This window comes from Tenrec ecaudatus, chromosome 18 (assembly GCF_050624435.1).
Source record: "Tenrec ecaudatus isolate mTenEca1 chromosome 18, mTenEca1.hap1, whole genome shotgun sequence".
Taxonomy (NCBI): Eukaryota; Metazoa; Chordata; class Mammalia; order Afrosoricida; family Tenrecidae; genus Tenrec; species Tenrec ecaudatus.
In genome coordinates, this window is record NC_134547.1 from 680,180 (window position 1) to 704,204 (window position 24,025).

The following is a 24,025-nucleotide window of genomic DNA, read 5'->3' on the forward strand; positions in this document are numbered from 1 at the left end:
TGGTGCTGGGGATAAAAGAGAGACTAAGTCAAGGAGTCCAAGAAGAAGAAAATGAATGTTTGGAAACTAGTTGTGGTAGCAATTGTACAATTTTTTTGACGTGATTGAACTATAGAATGATATGCTATATGTTATAATTCCCAATTAATAATAAACAAATAAACATCAATATTTACACAATCTAAATATACAATTTTAAAATATTACAAAAATTAACTCCAAACAACAAAATTATTTTAAAATAAATAAAATTACTATAAAACATTACACTTTCTAAAAATTATTACTATCACAAAATAAAAACAACTCTAAATAAAATCTAATTATATATAGAATTCATAAAATTAAAAGTATGTACTTAAATGCTTAGCAACTAAAGCTAAATAAGCCATAAACAAAATCAAGTTAAAATAAATTTAAAATGTTCATTATAATAAAGATATATGTATATGAAACAGACTTTAAAAACTTTTGTACTCCAAAAATGTAATGAGTTAGTCTCTCTTTTAAAAATTTTCATTCTCACACTCTTCATAAAGGAAATAAAAACCCAACTACACAAAAATACCAAGAAAAAGTTTTCTAAGAATTACTCAGTGTGCCTCATTTGTAAAACTTGCATCAAATAAAATTAAACAAGTTCAAATTTGCCATGAACCACCATCAAACAATTGATTAAAACACTTTCACATGTATGCTCATGAAAGCAGCAGTCTAGAGATCAGAGAATGTGTTGCATTGGTTCAATCTGCTGCATAAGAGCTCTTTCGAGTATTGACAAACAAGGCTGTTACTTTGAGGACGAACGTGTGGCTGACCCAGTCATGGTGTTCTCCTTGCACGACATGCATGTGAAAGTTGGACACTGAATAACGAAGACTGAAGTAAAATCTATGCATTTGAACTGTGGCGCTGGAGAAGAATCTTGAAAGTACCACGGACAGCTACAAGGAGAAACATCTGTTTGGGAAGAAGTAAGGCCAGAGTCCTTCTTAGAGGCAAGGATGGCAAGACTTTGTGTTACATACTTTGGACATATTGTCAGGAGACATCAGTTCCTGGAGAAGGACGTCATGCTTGGTAAACTGGAAAGGCAAGGCCTTCAATCAGATGATTGACACAGTAGTTACATCAGTGAGCTCAGGCACAGGAACAATGGTGAGGATGGAGCGGAACTGTGTAGTGTTCCATTCCATTGTGCAGGGTTGGAGACAACTCGATGGCACCTAACAATTACATAATGTGTGAAAGGGTGCATAGGAGTACATGTATATATAGGCATAATTTTGGACATTTATATACATTTCTGTACATGTTCTATATTACTAGAACTCATAAGGGCACAGTTACGGAACCCCCTTAGGCATATTCAAACACCTTGTCAGACTGAGTTACTGGGCTGGAAGGCCAAGGACCAGAGTCTTGAGGAACATTTAAGTTAATTGGCATAATATCATTTGGGGAGTAGCATCTGCTCACAAGTAGCATCTAAAACACAACTGTCAGACTCTTCCCATCTGGAGTACAGGAGCATGCAGGAAACCAGATACCCAAAGAAACCATCAGTCTATAGTACTAGTGGTCCGCATGAACCCCACAGCCTTTTCTGGCCTGAGACCAGAACTAGATGGTGCCCAATGACCATGACCAGGAGCACAACAGAAAGTCCCAGTCAGAATGGGAGAAAAAAAAATCAAATTCATCAAAAGACTAGACTTTTTAGACTGATAACCACTGGAAGAACACCTGGGACCACTGCCCTTTTAACATGAAACTGAAACCTTGAGGAATGTGCTCTTTAAAACAATCGACAATATGAAACCAACCAGGAAATATTTGTCCCAAAGCAAAGATAAGAAGCCAAGGCGGTACAAGGAAGCTGGAGAGATGGAATTGGGGAAGGCAGGGTGGAAATGGGAGAATGTTGACGCATTGCAAGAACAGCCACCAAAGTCAAGGAACAATTTGTGTACCGATTACTGAATAGAAAACTAATTTGTTGTGTAAACTTTCACCAAAACAATATATATATATTTTTAATTCCTTCTAAAATATTACTATGAACTTCTCTTTACTTAAAAAATTGTCTACAGTCTTTGACTCTTATTACACAGAATCTTTCCTTAAACCTCATTTGAATACTTATGAAATCCTTTTCCTTTTTAGCAAACATTAATGTCATACATTTCAAAAATAACCCCCTAAAATTAGTTTAAAATTACAAAATTCAACAAAACAAAATCTATAATAATTATCAAGAAGCTCTGATGGTGCAGAGGTTTGAGATTGACTGCTAACCCAAAGCCTGAGGTTGGAACCCACCAACTTCTCCACAGGAGACAGGTGTGGCAGTCTTTCATCAGTTCTGTGTCATCAATAATCCGGCATTCTTTGATGCTCACCTTTCCGACACGATTGTTGAAGACGAAATGGGTGCATAAGCTAATGTGGTGAAGAAAGCTGATGGTGCCCGGCTATTAAAGATATAGCATCTGATGTCTGAAAGGCTTGAAGTTAAGCAAGTGGCCATCTAGCAGAGACACAACAAAACCTACATAGAAGAAGCACGCCAGCCTGTGTGATCATGAGGTGTTAACGGGATCAGGTATCAGGCATTTGAAGACCCAAAACAAACCATCATATTGATGTGAATGAGGGGGGTCAGAGTGGAGACCCAAAGCTCATCTGTTAAAATTTGCTGAACCAAGCTCCAAGATAGTCCAGATAATTTCCCCATCTCCTCAATGGTCCCTCGTCAGTCTTTGAGCACAAGTGCACTGATTTTGTCTACACTGTCATCTGTTCGGGAAGTTAATGGACATCTAGAACGAGGTTTGTCATCAATCAACATTTCACCTTCTTTGAACCAAGAAAACCACTCATACCCTTGAGTCTTTCCCATAGCACTGTCCTCGTAAGCTGTGTTCAACATCACAACAGTTTCTACAGCATTTTTCCAGAGCAGAAAACACAATTTCACAGGCGCATGCTGTTCTCTTATAATAGCCATTACATAAAAGAAGGTTTGAGGGAAACTGCCTTTACCAGAAAATTCTGTGCCCAGAGAGAACCTTCCCAGGCAATGCCACTGGCTGCACTAACTCAGAGTGAGTTGCTTGTCTAGCAGGAAAAATGCGTACTAGCAAGCTCTGCCCAGCTGAGCTTTGTTTTGATTTTTGTTGGGTACCCCCTGCTCTACCTTGTCATTAGTATTCCAAATACCTTGCTGAGTTCCTGGCTCTTCTATCATGCTGACATTCACCTCTCTCTCTCAGCTGACTTCTCTTTCTTTTTCTCTCTTATAGCATAAAAGGTAATGTAGGCCACACGTTCAGGATCTCCCCCTTATATTGAATCAGGGATGTGACGTGAGTAAGGGTGTTTCCCCCCACCCTAATCCTCTTCTAATTGATTAGCTGAAGACATCGGATCACACCATGGGGGATGATTACATCATTACACAACTGCCAAACCACTAGTCCAAACAGACCAGTTCTGGATGAAGTACAGAAGTGACAATGGTGATATTCCGTTTCATGTACTTTGTTTGAACTGTTTGTCAGGAGAGGCTAGTCCTTGGAAAAGGACAGCAAAGGCGAGGAAAGCCCTTGAAGAGATGGCTGGGCACAGTGACTGCCACAGTGTACTCAAACACAAGAACCACAGCGAGAATGGCACAGGAATGGGTAGTGTTTTTGTTCTGCTGTAGATTGGGTTGCTATGAGCCGGACCGGACTTGACGGCACTTGTCAACAACATATCACTTCAAGGACTTTATGAAACGATGCTCTTCAGTACTCTGCAGCGATGAAAAAACATTCTGGGTCTGTTGAAATCGTTCAAATGGTCCTATCATAAACAAGGGCTGTACGTGTTACATAGTAATCAAATCTGTTGCCTGTGATATTTTGACCCTAGTAGGAAACAAACTGAAAAAGTGCCCACTCCAAGATGGTGGCTGATGATGCTGTTTGGAATGTGGGCTCTCCAGAGTCTTGCCAACAGAGACTCAAAAACTCCTGCCACAATCATACCTCCTGAAACTCCAGGGGCCTGATGAAGGAGACTGGACTTTGGTAGGGTTTTGGAGAACTAGACATTGTCAAAGTGCTGCAGTCTGCCACCATCTCTGAAAGGGGCACAAGTGTTTGTTTCCTACTTGGGTCAAAATACCCAGGCAACAGATTTGTGTGCTATGCAATGCCTACTTGTTTTCAACAGCAATTCACAAACATCCTTAACAGGCCTCAAGACCTGGGTAGAAAACCACACATTATTTTTTGCTTTGTGGGTTGACAGCCACAGCTTCAAAGGGCCATTCCCTGCTTCCACAGGCTCTCACTCTCAGAAGCCATCTTGTAAAGGTTTCTAAGAAATCAAGTTTCAAAGAAAGCAATGAATGATGTTCTTTAATGCAAGGCTTCTTAAATTTGTTTCCACTCACAACCCTTTTTTCTCAAGAAGTTTGAAACGTGGCCAAGTGTCTCTAGAAGAACCTCGGATTCATTATTAATTCGATTTTGAAATTTTGGTCATTGTACATTCAGAAATCTTTTATTGTTCCCCAAATGTTTGTGATTCCCACAATCAGATATAGTTTAAGCAGCTTTGCTTTAATCACAAGCATGTCCCAGAAACCAAGGAGCATTCTTGCCCTGCTGCGCCAATCAATGTGAACTAATTAAACAAAAATCTGAGACCTCAGCTCTATTTTGACTTTGCTTGCTTTTTAAAATTAATTGCAGATGTTCTCATTGAATATTAATTGTTGTTATCACGTATAGACACACACTTGAAAGGCTTTTAGTTATCCAAATAAGAAGGGTATTGGCAGGTCTTTCACTCCCTGAAAGACGCTCTACTGACAAGACACATGACACTACACTGATAGACTCCATGTCCTGGGAGCTGGTGAAGTCACGTGGAGACCCTTGCCAGTGCTGAGATGCTTCTATCACCACTGAATCCACAAGACTTCCAACTCACTGGCCTGCATTCAGCGTCATTGTATGTGTTGCGTGAGTCTGAAGAGGAATTTATTGATTTGGTATCTGACATATGGGCTAATATCAGACTTATGGGATAATATCTGACTAATGGACTCAATCTGGACTGGGCTGGCATGTTTTCTCAATATTCAATTGCTCTTGTATATAAAGCTCTTTCTTATACACATATGAGTGTCTATGAATTTGTTTATCTTGTCTACCTAGACTGACACATCAGGGAATGAAATGTTAATATGGTTAAATTAAACCCTATCCAACAGTTAACAGCCTGCTAAACTCTTTGAATCATTTTTGTTCTAATCTGTTTTTAAAATTACCGCTGTATCTCTCACCTTCAATTATCTTTAGAGTGCACTGACCACTGACCTTCTACTGTGACAGATGGTGACTTGTCTCACTCCTCACTGACATCCAATTGTTGGTCTCATTACCATTTCAAGCTCCAATTGGGGGCTAAGTATCCATATAATTACCATCAGGCGACTTGGTGGAATGATAGGTACATCTCAGTTGATAACCCGAAGTTTGGCAGTTTGACCCCGCCAGGTGCTCTGTAGGAGAAAGATATGGTATTTCACTTCCCTCAAGATTGCAATCTTGGAAATCTTATAGGTAGCAAGATCTTTCCTATGAGAATTTAATGCAAAACCTCACCCCATACTCTTTTTCTTTAAACATTCTTTGTTCCCCAAACTGAAAGGACATGAATAAGAAACATACTGCCTCAAGCATGCTCAGGCTTCCACTTTGATGTGGTGTACATTAAAGTGTGCAAACTTCTTTGGGGATAGAGATAACAGCTTCAGAAATGTACAGAATTAGATATAAGACATATCAAGAAGCAATAGCAACACATTGGTTGTTTTTAAATAAAAGTTTTCAGAGTTTTGTAGCAAATTTTTTTTTTTTACTTAGCCTCATGCATGTCAGATGCATGAAAAAAGTAGGGCAGACAATCAGTCTCATGAGGAGACCTTCCATTAAACCCAGCTCCTTGGGGGAATCTTTTTTCAAGCTCTGGGCTTACCTGATTTTCAACTTTAGGGGACACACTCTAACTACTCCCCACTCTACATCGAAGCAAGTTTACCACCCCCACCCCATTCTAGTGAACATGTTGAGTTGACCTTAACCAATCATTCTGTGTACATGTTTTTATGTGGCTACATGTTTTTGTGTACCTACACTTTTGAGTCTTGTTTCCACTTCATCTGATAAAGCATTTCCCATATTGCTCTTTTCATGATTTAAGTCAGTCCAAGTAAACAGCCTTTGGTTAGAGCACATGGAATCCCTCAGAATGTTATAGTCCACTTGTTATTCAAATAGTAAAACCATTCTCAAAGATTTATTAGCCTTTGTGTTGCTTGCAAGTTCCCACTTAAGTTAGTTGGTTTCACATTTCATCATTGTGTTAGCCAGGGTTGTCTAGAGAAACAAAATCAATGTCATGCATATAAAACTTTAGATGAAAAACAAAACACCCTTTGTATCAAGATGTAGCTTTTATATCAGGAAGGTGTCCCAGCCCAGTCCAACTCAAGCCCATGAGGCTGAGGCCAGTCAGAGCCCTCTTCAGACTCAGGTCAATAAATGAGAAAAGTGAGTAAGAATCAGAGATAGCATGGGCTGGTGAGTACAAGGTTGTGTGAATCCAAGACTGCTGGGAAATGGCAGGGCACCACATGGGGCTGCCCTGGAGACAGAATCCAAACAAAAAGAAAAGGGAAGGGCAAAAAAAAGTTATCAGTCTTATAAAAACCTCCAAGCAGGCATCACTAAGTTAACACCTGTCAAACAGGTGGACTCCATCCTTACCTCCACACAAGTACCATCAAGATGACACAAAATCTAATCACCATAATCACTAAATGTAAACCTTCTCATGCAATGATTTACTTTATGTAAGACTACTTTCCAGTTCCCTACCATTCCTGAGAATATGCTCTAAGGACAACATCTAATTCTATGCGAGTAGTTACTCTGTAAGAGGGGACAAGTTCTTGGAGAAGGACATCATGCCTGGTGAAGTAGAGGAAGAGCCTCAATGAGATGGACTGACAAAGTGGATGCAACAATGGGCTCAAACATAGCAACAACCTTGAAGATACCGTAGGACTGTTTTCCTGTCCATAGGGTTGTTGTAAGTTGAAACTAAGTTGATAGCACCTAACTACAGTTGTTCTGCACTAACAAAATGGGTGTGGGTGGGAGGGAGAAGTGTAGTTTATTCTGAGTGTCCTGGCTTCTGCTAAGTTAGGTACTTTAACTGAAGGCTTTTCATCAGTAGTCAAACTCACAGTTCTCACCAAAATGCAGTGGGAGAGACACTTTATTGTTTAGATGACTCACTCAGGATGCTGTAGTGTCTGCTAGGGGCTTTTAATGATAGCCATAAGATGATAAATGGCTGGGAGGCCGACAAGATGTTTGCAATGTCCTTTTTGCTGTATGTTCCTTACTAGCACACTGAGACACAGAAAATAGGGTCTCCTCTTTAAAAACAAAAAAATGGCTGCAGTAGTATCTAATAGATCATAATGCATCTTGAAGGCATTTTAACTTCATGTACTTGGAGGAAGTTGACTTCAATCAACTTACCCTGACAAACTAAAGGTAGGACATGTAGCACCACTGAGACTTTCAAGTTTAATTGACAATAATGACTACTCTAGCAAGAACACCTTAGAAGACAGAGTATGGAACTAGCCCCTAGGCTTTACTAAAGTATAAACTTATTCACAGACCACACTCAGGTAGGATCTGTCCTCAGATAGACCACCTCCTAGTGAGTTGTTTAACTCCAACTGTAGAGGGCCCCGTCATTCCCACCATAATCTGTAACCTTGCAAGTGTGCTGCTTAACAAAGTGCTTCAACAGTATAGCTGTACTCCAGACTTATCTCTGAGATCTGCGCCACCCCTGAGGCCCTTCCATCCCACCCAAGTGGACTGAACACAAGAGGTGCTTTTGGAAACCATAGGTCCCTGAATTCTCTGTTAGAAATGCAAATTAAGTTGGATGAAGTGAGGCTGGCTAATTATTTACATATTCCAGGTAATTGTGATGCAAGTGTTCAACAGATGATATTCTGGGAGTCACAATTTGGTTATGTAATCTATTACACAAGGTCTGGTAATTGGCTTTCCCACATTATTTATAGGGCTTCTCTCCTGTGAATTTTCTCATGTTTAATGAGGGCTGTTATAACTGAAAATATTTACCACATTTACTGCTCATAAGGGTTTTTTCTCCAGTGTGAATTCACTGATGTCTAATAAGTCGACATCATTGGCTAAAGGTCTTTCCACAATAATTACATTCATAGGGTTTCTTCCCAGTGCGCATTCTCTCATGTTTAATGAGAGTTGACCTGTCATTGAAGGTTTTCTCACAGACCACACATACATGAGGCTTTTCTCCAGTATGTGTCCTTTGGTGTTCAGTAAGGCATGATCTTTGAGTAAATGTGTTTACACACACATTACAATGAGGGGGAACCTCTGGCTAAAAGCTTTACCACAACAACTGCATCCATAAGGTTTCTCTCCTGTATGGGTTCGCTGATGCATAACAAGCTGAGCTCTCTGCCTAAAGGATTTCCCACAGTCTTTACATTCATATGTGAATTCTCTATGGGGAAGACGGTGAGAGTCCCTGGTGAAAGCTTTTCCACACTCATTGCATTCAAACGGTTTCGCTCCAGTATGAGTTCTCTGATGGTCAACAAAGCAAGATCTGCACGTGAAGCATTTTCCACATTGATTGCATGTATATAGCTCCTCTCCAGTATGAACTTGAAGATGCCTAATAAGGTGAGCGATTTGAATGAAGGATTTTCGGCACTGGCTACATTCACATGGTCTTTCTCCAGTGTGAGTCCTTATATGGGCAACAAAGACAGAACTTTGGCGGAAGGATTTTCCATAATGAGTACACTCATAAGTCTTTTGTTCTCCAGTAAGAATTCTTTGATGAACAATGAGGTTAGAATTCTACCCAAAGGATTTCCCACATTCATGACATGTATGTGGCTTTTCTCCAGTGGGAGTTCACTGATGGCTAAAAATTAGCACTCTGGGTGAAAGATCTCCCACACTGGTTACATTCATAGTTTCTCTGTCTGGTGTCAGTTCTGCGATGCTCAACAAGGTGAGAACTTCCAGTGAGAGTTTTCCCACACCAATTGCATTTATACAGCTTTTCCCCAGTATGGATTCAGAAATGACTAATACGCTGAGTGCTTTCAATGAAACACTTTCCACGTTGATTACATTCATATGGTCTCTCTCCACTGTGGGTCCCTTTATAGGCAACAAATTCAGAACTTTGGCTAAAGGACTTTCCACAATGAGCACACTTCTAAGTTTTCTCTCCAGAATGAATTCTTTGATGAATAAGGCTAGAGTTCCACCTGAAGAATTTTCCACACTTGTGACATGTCTATTGCTTTTCTTCAGCGGGAGTTTGCTGATGACTAGTAAGTTTAGAACTCTGAGTAAAAGATTTCCCATATTGGTAACAGTCATAGAGTTTCTCTGCAATATGAGTTATTTGATGTAGGATAAGGTCATTGTTCTGGTGGAAAGACTTTCTACAAGGATGACATTCATAGAGCTTTTCTCCAGTATTCATTCTCTGGTATACAACAAGTTTAGAGCAATAGCTGAAAAAAATTCCACACCGATTACATGTACATGCCTTCCTTCCATTTTGAATATTATATTCAGTAAAAGATGAAGCCTCATGGAAGGGATCACAGCTCCCCACATTTAAATAATGTTTCTCCAACCTCATTTCCTACTGTTCGTTCAGAATTCAAGCTCTCAGAACAGACTTTCCTGCATTTGTCATACTCAAATTGACAATCCACAAATTGCATTGACTTGTGCTCAGAGACACGCAATGGTTAGAAAAGTTTCCATAGTCCTTAATTTCATTAGTGTTCTTTGCTGAACTGATTCCAGTATGAAAACAAATGGAGTCGTTATAGTTGCAAGATTCACTGACAGCACATTCATAATGTTTATTTCCTGTTTTAAGTTTTATAAGTTTATCCAAGTAATTACCCAGAGAAAATATCCTAGCCCTTTGATGATTTTCACAGGGCTTCTGATATGTCAAGTCATTTTGATGATTAATGAAAACTGAATTTTGTTTTAATCTTCTGAACTGTGAGTCAGGTTTATAGGTTTCTATAGGTAATGTTTTTGATAAGAGGCCAAAATGACTATAACTTCTCCTAATTTTAAGGTCACAGTGTTCCCTTGAGCAAATGATCTCTCTGCGGTGAGAAGCAATTCACTCTTAGAGTCCTCTAGCTGGTCTCTCCAAATCCTGCACCTTTCCCAATGTCAGAGACCTGGCATCCTCCTCCTGAGTGAGGTAGTTTATTTCCATGCAGTGGGACTGCTTTTCTTTAGCAACATCCTCTCCAGAAGCTAACTCTTCTTTCTCAAGTGTCGTCTTACAGTCTGAAAGAAATTCAAGTGCCTGAATTACTAGAAAGCCTTAAAGTGGGATGTTGAAGGGAAGGTAATATTAAGTAAGATATAACTCTCAATTTGTTCCCAATCCATGTTGGGTGTACAAGAGAATGATGGGCCAGCAAACAGGAAACAAATAGCAAAATCTACAAAGAAATCAAAGATAATGAATATATGGTCCAAGCGCACTGGCTCCCATACCATGCAGAGAAATAAGCAGGAGGTTAATTTAAAGGGAACAATCACAGAAAGAACTGGACTTTCCAAGTGGAAAGCTCTCAGAGACCATGCTTAGATTGTCAAGACTGTTATGTGGGCTGAGGAATGGTCCCTGTAAGATATCTGTGGTGTAGTGAATTACTTAATACGGCCCTTTTGCTATGATATAATCCTGATATGTGATGTGTTGTAAACACTATCTCCTATGTTTACAGTTATGGTCCCATTGTCTAGTGAGTTATCTGTTAATAAAGTATGATTCTAGTAGAATGCATCTTGAGTCATCATCGTACTAGATGGTGACAGAAATTACCACCCTTACTATAGTCACTACCCTTCAGATCCTCATACCACCTTACTCAAGTAAGGACAGCTCCCTTGATCATGCCTTAGGTGTTGTCACTCTAAACTCATGTCCTTATTCTTTCAGCATAGACATTACGTTCTAGGTGGTGCACCAGGATGGTCTGGTTTCTTCATTTGATGGCCCTGAGGCCTGCTTCAGCACGTTCTTTGCCTGGTTTTCAATTACCAACATCTATTTTTTTTCCTTCTTAACCACAAGTGTCCCTTTCAGTGGGATATTGTTTTATACAAAATAATTTTTCCCTCAAGAATTTTGAGACAACTCCATTGAGTGGCATAGCACAGTCTTAGAATGGTATTGTGTGTTGAGGGGTAGGGACGTAGATATAGATAGTAGATTTGTCTAAGAGGTAGCAAGGGTTTTTGTTTAGAATAATGACAATGTGCTCCCACACATCAAAGTGATATCTGAGGATTGTTTTTTGCTCTTAATTGTAAGCTCCACCTCATAGTGAACCCATGTGAAATTATAGAAACCAAAGATTACTAGTGTTACCAGGAAAAGGTAGAAAAAGGACATTTTTGCTTAGGGGGCACTGACATGTTAATGGTGGCAGAATAATCTAGGAAAGGATATGGAGAATGATGGCACAAGATGAAGACTAATGAATGCCACTGACTTAAACATGTATAAATTATTGAGATGGTACGCCTTATTATATGTATTTTACTCCAATAAAACGATTTGTTTAAAAAAGGCCCAAAGACCATGCTTCCTGTCCTGATAGAGACTGGAGGAACCTCTGAGACTATGGCCTCAGACTATAATATTTGACACCTAGAACGGAATATACCCCCATGGGTCAACTTTCAGCCAAATGATAAGCACACAAGATGAACAATAACACAATGAGGTATGCATCCCTTATTAAAACCAACTATATCATATAAAAAATGTAATACTGGGAAAGGAATATAAAGCTCCAAAGGCAGGGAGGATAGGCAACAGGATGAATGGAAACAGTAAGCACAGTAAGAAAGCAGAAAGGGTATTGTTCCATTATGGGGATTGGGATAGTTATGAAATGTGTATAAATTACTGAATTGAAAAAAAATTTACTCTGTAAACATTCACCTGAATCACAACTAAAAAAAAAACTCACACAAAACAATTATATATATATAGATGACACTGGGAATAAGAAGGCTGAACTATATAATTAGAGAAGGTAGGAAACTGGGTCAAAAGTGAGGACCCTGGAGGAACCTTTTGGGGAGAATGAATCACTGCCATTTTCTAGAACACACATTTTCATCATGTACAAGACCACAAAGAAGGTAAGTAGATGCAGATACCCCACCATGGAGCAAAGGTAGGGTCCTGAAGATTGAGTCTGCAGGAGATGCCACGTTGGTTGGAGATCACTGTGAGGGTCTGGAGAAAAGGGACATATGGGCCTGTCAAAGAAATAATATGGCACAGGGAGGAAGACCAAAAGGACATGTTATTAATGGAATTGTTTCCCAGGTTGTGTAGGAATTATCAGTTGGACTTCTCTCATATATATATTTACAGCTTCAGAAACCCATAGAAGTTCCTCTCTCTCGTATAGGGTCTCTATGAGCCATACTAGACACTAGTAGTGAGTTTGGTACAATAGAGACACAAGTGTTCTAAAACTCAGAATAAAACCATCCCCAATGTGAATGGGGGGGGGGCATGTCCATCTGTAGACAATTGGACATCCCCTCACAGAGGGGTCATAGGGAAGAGATAAGCCAGTCAGGGTGCAGTATAGCACCAATGAAACACACAACTTTCCTCTAGCTCTTTGGTGCTTCCTTCACCCCACTATCATGACCTCGATTCTACATTAAAACAAATTAGACCAGAGCATGCACACTGCAACAATATAAGAGCCTGCAACACAGGGAATCCAGAATAGATAAACCCCTTGGGGTCAACAAGGAGAGTAGAGATATCAGGAGGACTAGGGGTGAGAGGGAAAAGGGGGAATACGGAAAAGTGGGGGAGAGGCAACAGGGGACAATATAGATGGAGGAAAATAATCTATAACTTATGAAAGATTTGTGAGGGTGGGCGGGCAGGCGCGGGAGGGAGGAGAAAGAAATGGGGAGCTGATATCAGGGGCTCAAGTGGGAAGAGAATGCTTTGAAAATGATGATGGCGGCATATGTGTAAATGTGCTTGACACATTGGAGGAATGTATGGACTATAATAAGAGATGTAAGATCCCCCAATCAAAGTATTTTAAAAATAAAATAAATTAGACTTTTTAATTAAAAATACACTCAAATGGGTCTGTCAAGAGTTCAAATTCCTTTATTAAAATTAAAATGTCCCAGTGTTTATATAATGGCACAACTTCTCCACCTGTGCCCAGAAACTCTTAAAAAGTTAGATTATTTTTCTGATAAAGAAGCTTGGGAGTCAAACTCACTGCTGAGAAAATTAACATGAATTATCCATTAATGTCTATATATTAAAATGTGTTCTTGCATCTAACTATATAGGATAAGCAATCCCAAGGAAACAACAACAGAATCTATGGTTGGAGCGGGTGGTGGGAGGGGAGGAGGAAGGGGTTGAGGGAGGTGAGTGGTAAGCCAATGACAGGGATAGGGAATAGCAAAGGCTCTAACATTGATGGTGAGAAGGGTGCAGTGTTCCTGGTTGTGTTCAATCAGTGGAAATGTATCCATGAGAAATTACTGAGAGGTGAATAATGGGTAAGCATGATAGTGGCTCAGGAGGAAAGAAAAAAAGAAGAAATAATTATATATAGATATGTACATATGTAAATATTTAAAGATAATTTATATTTATAAAATTATTTAATTTATATTGTGTTTATATTTTTTATAAATATTTAAATTTATACTATAAATTATATAAACAAATATGTGAATTATATTTATCAGTATCTAAAGAGTATTTGTCTATGTAGGCATATATATACGTAAATTCAATAAGGATGGACTTTGGACCTCTACTAAAATCTTACCTCAGTACAAGAATAATTTGTTCTAATAATGTGGCAGTGCATGATACTCACCTTCCTGACATGATCACTGAAGATAAAATGGGTGCGTAAGCAAATATGAAGAATACTGATTGTGCCTGGCTATTAAAAAGAGATCGCATCTGGGGTCTAAAAGGCTTGAAATGGCAATCTAGTTAAATAAGTGGCCATTTGGCAGGGAGGAAGCAAAGCCCACATGGAAGAAGCACACCAGCCTCTGTGATCATTAGGTGTCAAAAGGAATAGGTATCAGAAGTTCAAAAACAAGCAATCAAATTGACGTGAAGGAACATGGACAAAGTGAAGACCCAAAACACAATATCGGACAGTCCCTCACAGAAGGACCACACAGAAGGGATGATAAATCTAGGGAGTGGTATAGCATTGACAAAACACATAACTATCCTCCAGTTCTTTAATATTTCCTCCCCTTATGATTATGGTCTTTGTTTCACCTGTGTATGTTCACTTGTATAATTAAGAGCACTCAAAGCATGAAAGCCAAAATAGATAATCCTTCAGAAAAAGTAACAGAGTAATGATTCTCTGAGGGTATAGGAAGAGAGGGAGGGAAGAAGAGTGAGGGGGAGCTGATAGCAATGATGACTGTATAACCCCACTCGGGGGACCAAGGGGCAGAATTTCAGGTGAACGGATACATGATGGTGTTAGATACTGCAAATAATAATATATAATTATAAGGGTTCTTGGGGGGTAGGTTGGTGGGAGGAGGGACAGAGGGGAACTGACATCAAAGAGTTTAAGAAAAGGTACTGAAACTGATGGTGGTAGCATTTGTACAATTATGCTGGATCTAATTGAAATATGGATTGTTACAATAGCCGCAAGAGCTGCCATTTAAATTAAAAAGTGTTCTGAAATGTTTATTGTATAATTTGAACAAAAATTTAGATCTTCAAAATATTTATGAAAATTACTATGAAGCCTTACTTTTTTTACACTAAATTTCCCTCTCACCTTCCACATATACATATGCCTTTTCTATGTTATCTTCTACTCTTCACAAGTTGTGTTCTGGCTTTGCAGTATCCAACTTGTAGTCTCTTTTATACTCACAGCCTGTGTTAGTCTGGGTAGACTAGAGGAACAAATTCATAGACACTCATATGTTTATGAGAAAGAGGTTTATATACAAGAGCAACTGAATATTGAGAAAACATCCCAGCCCAATCCGGATCAAGTCCATAAATCTGATATTAGCCCATATGTCCAATACCAATCTATAAAGTCCTCTTCAGACTCACAAAACACATGCAATGATGCCGAATGCAGGATGATCACAGGCCAGTGGGTTGGAAGTCTTGTGGATCCAGTGGCATTGCAAGCATCTCAGCACTGGCAGGGGTGCCCATGTGGTTCCTTCAGCTCTGAAACTCTGACTGCCTTGGGGTAGCTTCATGTGGCTTCCCCTCAGAAATGTCTTGCAGGGACTGAGTATGTGCCCTGCCTCCAACAAGCTATTTATCTCCTTCATGCCTCCAAATGAGGTCATCAAGCTGCGATCCGGTTGACAGGCCAAACTCCACCCCTTCACTCTAAAGTCTCAACTTGACACCAGGTTATATAGCTACCACACAGCCTCTCATACCAAAAAGAAAACTTGTCATCTGTATTGGACAGGATTCTCTAGAGAGACAAACCAGATTGCTAGTAATTATATATAAATATATTTATAAAGATAGATATATAATTCAAGAAATAAACCGTTAAATTATATATAGATAGATAATACAAGAAATTAACAGTTAAATTATAAAGCAGTGAGACACTAGCAGTCCTTCAAGTTTTGAGAGCTGCCAGGTGCCAGTCCCCTTCTGTAGAGAGAGCTGGGCAGCAAACAGCAAGGCAGGTCCCCAACTGTCATCAACTGTCAGTCCCCAGCTCCAGAGATGAACATTCCTATCATGTGGGCTTAAAGGGACCTCAACTTACAGCGACACAGTCCACAGGCTAGGCATCCCACAGGTAGTGTACCCCTTTAAACTGAGGCACAGAACAACCAAGGTGAGGCTCACTGAGCCATTTATCCCTCTGCCCTTCAGTTAATCCTACTTGTGTTTATTGGCCAGGCTGGCACAATAAACTGTAGCAATCCACCCCTTGCCAGCCTGGCACCTGTACACAATTCTTTACTCATACATACTTATATAATTTCCAGATATTAATGAAATCAAACTTATACTTATCATCAATCATACATATAAATGAAAACACACTGAGTCAAATTATATCTGATATAACATACTTGAACAAAGGAAATATACACAATAATCACATACAAAGAAAATACATCATCTAATCAATTCTAACTGATAGTGATCCTACAGGACATTGAACTGCCCCTTTGGGTGTCTAAGCCTAAATCTTCTAAAGGTTGCAGAGCAACTAGTGGGTTCAAATGATTGACCTTATGATTGGCAGCTCAATATGTATATAATCAACTAGCCAGCATGGGTCCATATATAGCTTCTCTTAGAAGTCCCTCATACCTAATTACTTTTCAAATATTTTTAACCCTTTTTGTATTATCCTATAGTTTGTGGATCTGAATTCTTCTCATATTTAAATCTAGGATGATAAAATTAGTATAACTTTAAAAAAATTAGTGTAACTTAACAGCCAAAAATATAGTGGAACACCATATCTAAGAAAATAGAGTTCATGTGGTTTATCCAATGTAATTTTCTGAATCAGCACCTCAAATAAACCTCAGGAATAGGACTAAAAATCAGACACCAAGAAAAAAACACCTTGTTTTTGTTATTGTTGGGCTGTGTGATGTTGCAATGGCACATAGGACTCACAGACAGTCACCACCATGGGGTTGACTGGGGAAGTAACCAGTTAAAAATTGGGTCAGGGACACTTGGGGAAGGTTTTCAGTCGGATAGCCTCTGTGTAGTCACATCTGTACTCGTGGCCAGTGTTTGGCCTCCAGGCTCGCCCTGGCAAGTTCACAGATGTCTTCTAGTTCTTAGCCTATGCGACTTGTCCTCCGTTTGGTTGGGGAACGAAGCTCTGCCAATTAAGCAGCCACCCATCAGGAAGCCTTGGCCTCGAAGCACTCAGCTAACTTAGCTCCCCTTGATGAAGCGACTGGATGCAATCCTCTCTGACAGCATCGCCCCTGCACAAAGACGCTCTGCTGTGTCTCCCCTATTGGTTTTGTTCCTCTGCTGCCACTGTGTCTATGCCATCCTTGGTATCAGAGTGGCTGGCTTCCTGGCTCAAGGATGCGCAGTGCGGGATCACCAGGTCTAAGTGAGGCATTCCACTTCGGGCTACTCATTCTGGAGGGTCACGATATCCCCCTCTCGGTTTCTAAGAGCGCTCACTTTAAGTCTCATGCCAACCAATGCTATCAAGTCAATGCTGACTCCTAGAGACTCCCTGTGGGCTTCCAAGCCTAACTATTTATGGGAGTAGAAAGCCCAGTCTGTCCCCCAAGCAGCAGAGATGCTAGTGGCTTTGAACTGCTGACCACAGCCCAATGTGGAACCACTATGCCACCCAGGCTCCTTGTATTTTAAGCCGAGTAGGATGGTAAAACTCACTAACCTTCCCTTTAGGGCTCCATAGTCCTTATTTGCATGGTCCTACCCCACAAGGGGGCCATCTACCTTATTTATTATTAGCAAACTACCCAGTCCTCTTGGTGGGTCTCAAGCACCTCATGTTTACATAATCTTACCACAGTTATGTGCTAGAAGTTATAAAGACAAAGGCTAATAGGGTCATATCATGTAATTCACTGTACCTCATCTATTAAAGTATACAACAACATTAGAAAAAAAGTTTGAAGTATTGCAACAATTACTAAAATGTAACAGCCACCAAGTGAGCACATACTGTTAGAAAATGGCAAGGATACATTTGCTCAACACACGGTTGACATACTTGATTTTTTTACAACTGCCAATTTGTAACAACAAAAAACAAAAAAACCCCAAACTTTCAGTATGTCAAATGCAATAAAATGAAAACAATAAGAAAAATACAAACACTGCTATCAAGTAAATTCTGACTCACAGTGAACCTATAGGGCAGAGTAGAGCTGCCCCTATGAATTTTCAAGATGGTAACTCTTTATGGGAGTAGAAAGTCTCAGCTTTCTCCATGGAGAAGCTGGTTTCAAACTGCTGACCTTGAGGTTAGCAGTCCAGCATATAACCCACTATCCCACCAGGACTTCTGCAAGAAGGTGAACCACAGTTAAATGAGGTTTGCTGCAAGCCTATGTGAAGACAAACATTTTTGTTAAGGAGGCTCTGTCAGTTGAGTGGTGTCAATGTCTTTGGAGACGTCAGTGAGTACATCACATACAGAGAGAAGCAAGCACAAACGAGGGAAAGACTGGTGCCAGTGGAGATGACCAAGGAATGGAGGGAGGGTGGGAATAGAGAAGCTGAGAGGAGCATTCTCCAAAATTGAGAGAAAGGGCCTTTCCCTAGAGCCCATGCCCTGAATTTGGACTTCCAGTTTCCTAAAATGTGCGAAACTTCTGTTCTGTAAAGCCAACCACTTGTGGTCTTTCTGTAACAGCAGCACTAGGTACCGTGTTTCCCTGAAAATAAGACACTACTGTCTTACATTTATTTTTCCTCAAGAAGACACACTATGGCTTATTTTCAGGGGATGTCTTATTTTTATTAAGTATGGCACAACAATCTACATTTATTCAAATATAGCTTAGTTGTCTTCTTCTGGAACACTGACCCTCAGTGCTCAGTAAAACGGCAGCCACAGTGTCACTTCTTTCCCCTGAGGACACACAACACCTCAAGTGGAGCACTTCACTGAGGAGACTTCTACTTCCACTGTGTGTCTCCCTCTGTGCCTCAGCTTGCAGCACGCCCAGAATGACCGGGACCTGACAGGTCACGCACAGAATGGCCGGGACCTGACGGGACACGCCCAGAACAACGGGTACCTGACAGGACATGCACATAATGGCCGGGACATGACGGGACATGCACAGAACGACGGGGACCTGACAGGGCACGCACAGAATGACGGGGACCTGACGGGACATGCACAGAATGACCGGGACCTGACAGGACATGCACATAATGGCCGGGACCTGACGGGACACGCCCAGAATGACTGGGACCTGACGGGACACGCCCAGAACAACGGGTACCTGACAGGACATGCACATAATGGCCGGGACATGACGGGACACGCACAGAACGACGGGGACCTGACAGGACATGCACATAATGGCCGGGACATGACGGGACATGCACAGAACGACGGGGACCTGACAGGGCACGCACAGAATGACGGGGACCTGACGGGACATGCACAGAATGACCGGGACCTGACAGGACATGCACATAATGGCCGGGACCTGACGGGACACGCCCAGAATGACTGGGACCTGACGGGACACGCACAGAACGACGGGAACCTGACGGGACATGCACAGAATGGCCGGGACCCTTGCTGCTGGGCTACATGCACCTCTCCGGTTCCCTCCGAGGTAGCAGCTGTCAGGATGGGGCAGAGAAGGGCATGCCATCTTCGTGACCTCTCTGCACTGGTATGCTGCAGAGCCGCGCTATCACTGTCTTATTTTCGGGGTATGACTTATATTACATAAATGCTTAGAAATCCTGCTATGGCTTATTTTATTGGTATGTCTTATTTTTGGGGAAACATGGTAGCTAAGACAGAGATATGGGAGTAAAAAGCTAGTCTATCGATGAATAATGCCCGGAAATCCAGGACAGACAAGCCCCTCAGGACCCATGATGACCAATGATGAAAGCAGCCATACCAGGAGCTTAAGGGAGAGTGGGGAACCAATCAGAAGGATCTACATATAAACCACTTGGGGGACAGACAAAAGAAAAGTAGGTAAAGGGAGACCTCAGACAGTGGAAGACATGACAAAATAATAATTATTAAACTACCAAGGGCTAATGAAGAAGGGAGGGTAGGGGAGTGAGGGGCAAAAATGAGGAGCTGTTTCCGGGGGCTCAGGTGGCAAGAGAATGTTTTGGAAAATGATGATGGCAGCAGATGTGCAAATGTGCTTTGCACAATGGATATATGTAGGTAGTGTGATAAGAGTTGTATGAGTCCCCAATAAAACAACAAAAGTGAGCCTTCAAATAGCCACTCAAGATGTGGTTTTACAATGGAAAGTTACTTTACTAGAAAGCTGATGAAGGCTGGCTATCAAAGATATAGCCTCTGGGGTCTTAAGGGTTTGAAGGTAAACAAGTGGCCATCTAGTTCAGAAGCAACAAAGCCCACATGGAAGAAGCACACCAGTCTGTGTGATCAAGAGGTGTCAGAGGCATCAGGTATCAAGCATCAAAGAACAAAAAATCAAATCATTGTGAATGAGGAATAGTGCAGATTGGAGACCCAGGATCCATCTGTAGGCAACTGGACATCCCCTTACAGAAGGGTCATGGGAAGGAGACGAGCCAGTCAGGGTATAGGGTAGCAACGATGAAACATACAACTTTCTACTAGTTCTTAAATGCTTTCTCCCCCTCCACTATCAAGATCCCAATTTGATCGTACAAATATGGCAGACCAGAGGATATACACTGGTACGGATAGGAACTGGAAAGACAGGGAATCCAGGACAGATGATTCCTTCAGGACCCTTGGTGAGAATGGCGATAATGGGAGGGTGGAATGGAAAGGGGGGAAAGATTACAAGGGATCTACATATAATCTCCTCCCTGGGGGATGGACAACAGAAAAGTGGGTGAAGGGAGTGGGTAAGATATGACAAAATAATAATAATTTATAAATTATCAAGGGTTCTTCTGACCCCAAAAGCCTTGAGGATAATATTCCCACTCAGAGAAGCCAATTCACAGAAAAGACCACATGGCTGGCCCCACTATGAGACACAATATCCCTCACTGACCCATAGCCCTATAGGAGACCACAATGGAGACAGTGTGGGAAATCCACCCCGTCTGATCCCACCACACCGAGGCAAAGCACTAAGGGCGTGGAACAGAACAGCAAGGGGAACAGAGCAATGAAGTTCCCAGGGAACACCAAAAATAGACTTTGGGGTCAGAGCTTGGCACCCCATCAGACTCAACTGGAAAACACTCCTAAAGGCCAACAATCAATCCTTGCACTAACTACAAGCTTTTCTTTCTTGCTGTTGTTTTGTTTTCTTTTGTTGCTTGGTTTTGCTCTGTTTCGTTTTGTACATGTTATCTCCACAGGTCTGTCTAAATAAGATAGGCTGGATGAACAATCTGGAGGAGAAAACAACGGGACCAACAGTTCCAGGGGGACATGGGAGAGGGGGAGGTTGGGGGAAAGGAAGTGGTGTTAACAAACCCAGGGACAAGGGAACAAGTGATCCAAATCGGTGGTGAGGAGGGTGTAGGAGGCCTGGTAGGGTGAGATCAAGGGTAATGTAACTGAGAGGAATTACTGAAACCCTAATGAAGGCTGAGCATGATAATTGGACAAGAGGAAAGTAAAGGAAATAGAGGAAAGAGCTAGGAGGCAAAGGGCATTTATAGAGGTCTAAATAAAGCATGTACATATGTAAATATATTTATATATGAGGATGTGGAAATAGATCTATATGCACATATGTATAGGTTTAGTATTAATGTAGGAGATAGACATTGGGCCTCCACTCAAGTACTCCCTCAATGCAAGAATACTTTGTTCTATTAAACTGGCATTCCATTATGCTCACATTCGAGACACAATTGCTGAAGACAAAGAGGGTGAATAAGCAAACGTGGTGAAGAAAGCTGATGGTGCCCGGCTATCAAGATATAGCGTCTGGGGTCTTAAAGGCTTGACGGTAAACAAATAGCCATCTAGCTCAGAAGCAACAAAGCCCACATGAAGAAGCACACCAGCATGTGTGATCATGAGGTGTCAAAGGGATCAGGTATCAGAGAATAAAAAATTATATTGTGAATGAGGGGGTGTGTGGAGTGGAGACCCAAAGCCCATCTGTAGGCAATTGGACATCCCCTTACAGAAGGGTTGTGGGGAGGAGACAAGCCAGTCAGGGTGCAATGTAGCAACGATGAAACATACAACTTTCTTCTAGTTCCTAAATGCTTCCTCCCTCCCGGCCCTCACTATCATAATCCCATTGTACCTTGGGGTAGAACGGGGGAACCGATTACAGGGATCAACATATAACCTTCCCCCTGTGGGAGGGACAACAGAAAAGTCAGTAATGGGAGACGCTGGACAGTGTAAGATATGACAAAATATAATTTATAAAGTATCAAGGGTTCATGAGGGAAGGAGGGGGGAGTGGAGAGGGAGGGGTAAAAATGAGGAACTGATGCCAAGGGCTTAATCAGAGAGCAAATGGTTTGAGAATGATGAGAGTAATGAATGTACAAATGTGCTTTATACAATTGATGTATGTATGGGTTGTGATAAGAGTTGTATGAGCCCCCAATAAAATGAAAAATAAAAGTACAAAGTTTTGTTTTTTAAAACTTTTTATTGTGAATTGGGTCAAGATTTACAGAAGAGATCGTCAGTTTTACATTAAGCAATTCATACACGTTTTGCTTCATCTTGTTGCTGGAAACAAGGGCCCGGGATTGACTGTTGCCGTTTCAGCTAAAGACAGGTATCAGGCTGATTCAAGAAATCCAACTGTTATTCTGCAAGTGCGAGGCAGAAGTTCACAGTAGGGTTTGCCACTTCTAAAACGCTTCAAAAATCCTGTGAAAATCTGCAAATTATATACCCCAAACTCTGTGACAGAAAGGTTTTGCAACGATCACAAGAAACAATGATCTGTACACACATATTTGGAGGTCACACCACGATCCCCGGAGCACTATACTTCACTGCTCATTTAATTGACGGCTGCTTTATGCCTGGCTGGTTAATGCAATGGTCTTGTTACCACCTTCCTCAATCAAAAGCCCATCTTTACAGATTATGCTTAAAGGGAATTTTTACTGCAAGGGAGGGGCTGTTACATTATGGATTTCCAACAAGCATATATTAAGTTGCTTTGTTTCTAGTTCTTTAAAAAAAATCTTTTTATTGAGGCTCATAAGGCTCTTATCACAGTCTGTACATACATCAATTGAGCAAAGCACCCTTATACATTCGTTCTTTGATTAACAGGCTAACTTTCACCCCCGTTATCAATCTCATTCATTGCCATTCCCTCAACGTAGCCTCACTGCGTGGCTTCTTTCCCAAACCTTTTGAATCGTGTCCTTGGTAAACGCCGCCTTTTTTATTTCACTTGGCGGATGCTTTCAGGGTGTGCTTACGTCTCAGGTGTCACTGTTCCCCTCCCCACCGCACCCCGACCACTGGTTGACTGACCTAACCATGGATTGGTTGCAAACTGGAGTCACAGGAGTGAAACCTTTCGGTGGTTGGTGGCACTGTGTGGGAGGCGCTCCCGGGGGCGCTCCCAGAGCCTTCCGGGGCCCACTCACCCGCGTGGCGCCCTCGGGGTGACCGCGGCCTCTGTCTTCGTCATCATCGTCGCCGCCTCCTCCTACCCGGTGCCCGAGCTGCCCGCCCCGCGGCCCCGCGGAGCCTCACCGCGGCCCGACGCCTCCGAGAAGCGCGACCGCCGACGTGACGTCAGGGCGGGCGCACGGGAAATGCGTCACGAGACGCGGAACTACATTTCCCAGCCACCCCGAGAAGCGGGGGCGACGCAGTCTGCGTGCGCGGCTGCCTGGGCGGCGTCCGCAGGGTATTCGGGCACTCGGGCCCGGCGGAGTTGAGGACTGGGCTTGGAGCGAGGGCGCCTGCGGAGTTGGCTTGTGGGGCCCCGGGTTTTGGGGGGGCCATCCGCCTGTTCCAGGCCCATCGTTACGGATTTTTAGAACTTGCTTGGCTTATTCCCAGCTCTTCAATGATCAGGATTGAGAATATAAACGAGACCGTTTTCTCCGCTGGGTCTACAGTGGGTTATTGTCCATTTACTGGACAATC

At 41.7% G+C, this 24,025-nt stretch overlaps 1 pseudogene; it reads right to left on the minus strand.

The window, feature by feature from the left end:
* Positions 1 to 461: 461 nt before the first annotated feature.
* On the minus strand, positions 462 to 23,645 carry LOC142431504 (uncharacterized; annotated as a pseudogene).
* Between the last annotated feature and the right edge of the window lie 380 nt (positions 23,646 to 24,025).